The sequence below is a fragment of the Nematolebias whitei genome, chromosome 9 (assembly GCF_014905685.2).
Source record: "Nematolebias whitei isolate Nwh7 chromosome 9, NemWhi1, whole genome shotgun sequence".
NCBI lineage: Eukaryota > Metazoa > Chordata > Actinopteri > Cyprinodontiformes > Rivulidae > Nematolebias > Nematolebias whitei.
Window position 1 is genome coordinate 40,386,430 of NC_056506.1, and position 2,879 is coordinate 40,389,308.

Sequence of the window (2,879 nt, forward strand, 5' to 3'; positions counted from 1 at the left end):
GAGACTGGCTCCGTGGAGCAGGGGCCTCCCCAAACCCAAACACTGGACCGAATGTTGACCACACCACTAATTCTACGCACGGTACTAATTCAACAAATAACTGCGCAAAAATACAGAATATAGAACCTGATAAGCACAAAACCCATCACGTCTGGCTTAATACTGGTCAGGTCTAAAACATACAAGACTTCAGTTTGAAAGTAGTACACCTCAAAGTACATATACGAACACGTATGCAAAAACATTTTCCACTCCTTTCCCCACGTTTAGCAGTGTTCGTTAATAAAACGGAGCTTTCCGATGACCGTTTTGGTTGTTTCTCTTAGGTCACTACGTTTATGTGGACAGCTCAGTGGGTGAGTGGGGAGACATGTCCTTCCTGATCAGTGAGGTGTTCCAGCCGTCCTCCAGAAGACACTGTCTTACATTCTGGTATCACATGTATGGCAGCCACGTCGGGACCCTCAGAGTCTACATAAACGACAGGTCTGAGGAACGTCTGCGTTAAACGTGAGCTTTGTTTTGATCACCGACAGATTTACCGACGTGAGCCTGTCCTGTTTTACAGGAAAATGCATGATGGGGGCAACGAGGAAGGACTTCTGCAGTGGATTGAAACTGGAAACAAAGGAGACCAGTGGCTGCAAGCCAAATTGACCATTAAACACCAAGAGGCATTCTGGGTAATCATTAGATTATGATAGATTTTATCATGACAAACTAGAAAGACATATAGGAGTTTATTGAACAGCTGCTTTACTGGTTTAGAGAAAGTTTTGAACATATAAAAGGCATCATATATTTAAGAATTAACTAACTTTATTATGAGCAGGGTGGTGTTACGTTCATAAGTGTTCAGAGTTTATTGAAAAGTGTGCAGCCTCTGAACGTGTGTCTTCTCCACAGTTTGTGTTCGCATATCAGAAGGGGATGAGTACAGGAGGAGACGTCGCTCTCGATGACATCACCGTCACGCCCAGCAGCTGCTTCCCAGAGCCTCCCATCAGTCCCAGTGAAAACAGTAAACAATATTTTATCTGAGATATGATCAACAACCAAACTTATTGTGGGTATTTCAGAAAATTAGAACAGATGATCTTAAAACTGTAGAAATCTTGTGAGTGCTGGTTCAACATTCACATCATTGTTTTTCTCTAGTTTTTTTTTTTTTGTTGTTGTTTATTTGTTTTGTTGTATATTTATTGCGATTTCACTACTTCTGGAAACTTTATGATATTTTAGCTAATTGTATATCAAAACATTCATTTCATAAAGGAAATCGGTGCTATGACTTTTGGTTTTTGTAACTTTTAGAAGTGTTTTATATTCAAAATATTTCACAATAAATATTTTTTTCATGGAAACACAATGATATTACCAGTAATCAGTTCATTTAAAAAAAAAAGTTATCTTTGAAATCTGCTTCAACATACCAGCATATAACATTCTGCTACTTTTATCATAATAATAATAATAATTTAATCAATGTGTACTGCATTTTACATTTTACATTATCAAAGTGCTACAATATAAAACAGCTAGAGAGAATAAAACATGGACTAAAAAAACTGAAAAACTAAAAACTGCAGAATTAAAAATACCATTAAATACTATACTTTTACTTTTATTGTTTAGCCTTTTGCTTCTTTTAGCTTTAACCTTTTAGCTAGTATTTTGCTGCATTTATTTTTTTATCTACTGTTTGGTTCTGCTGGCCTTTCGCTACTTTAGTTTTTAGTCTTGTGCTGATATTTTAATAGCCATCTGCTACTTTTAATTTGAAGTATATTTTTGCCATTTTACTGTATTTACTTAACCTTATGATACATTTAGCTTTTTACTAACTCATTGGTTTCAGCAGGTGTTTTGCTACTTTTAGCTTTTGGCTAGCATTGAGCTAGCATTATTTAACTTTAAGCTACTATTTTTCCTCTTTATAGTTTTTAGCTACTGTTCTGCTTCCTTTAACTTTAACAACAATTTCAGCTTCGTCTGCAAGTTTCCACAAAGCACTTCTGCACTCAGTACTGCATATTTACAGAATGAGCTGTGGGTTTTTGTTTGTCTTTTGTTCATTTTGTAAACATTTAAAAGTCATCCTCGGCTAACATCACGGTTTGCTGCTCGTGCAGGTGCTCTGTCTGTCGGTCTTGCGGTCAGTCTGACTCTGCTGGCTGCAGTCGTCGTCACCGTTTTGCTCTTCATGCTGAACCAGAAGTGTAACTCAATGTATGGAAGAAGTGATTCAATAAATAACAAACATATTGGTGCAGAAGGTACATTTAAATCAGTCATTTTAATTTATTTTGTCTCTGTCTTTGTATTTATATTTTAGAAATCAGCCGCTAATTATGGAAGATGAGCTGACGGACCTGAACTCTGTGTTGGACACGGCTGACAGTAAAAGACATGTAAGAACTGTTTTTACCTGAAGTCTTTGTGGTGATGGAAGCATGCTGCAGCTTTACAAACGCTGCATGATTTAAATATTTGTTGCTGTTTTCAGGGAACACAACAAGAATCTGACGTCTCCTTCTTCAACATCCTTTACGATCCATCTTCGCAGACGAGCAACAGCACCGTGGACACATCAGATGCTTAGAGCTGCTTTTACTTTAGGATGTTGTAATTTTATTGAACGTGGAAAGAATATTGTATTTATTTAATTTTTCTTAAGAATGGGTGTAATAAAGATAAATAAGAGATTTTCATGGTATTTTGTTGACTTTTAATAAATTGTTTTGTGTTTATATTCTGACAACCAAAAAAAGACTCAGACTGTTTGAAACATTGCTTAGTAAAAAAAAAAGTTTTACTTGTTAGTTTGTGTGTTTTGATTCGTGGACATAACCAGTTGTGATCCACTCAAGCAGAAGTAT

General features: G+C 36.3%; 1 long non-coding RNA gene across 1 annotated transcript; it reads left to right on the forward strand.

Annotated features, from left to right (window-relative positions):
- Window positions 1-336: 336 nt before the first annotated feature.
- LOC119414715 lies at window positions 337-622 on the forward strand. The gene is made up of 2 exons (XR_005187016.1): window positions 337-486; window positions 569-622. It is a non-coding gene; the product is annotated as an uncharacterized LOC119414715 (long non-coding RNA).
- Window positions 623-2,879: the final 2,257 nt, after the last annotated feature.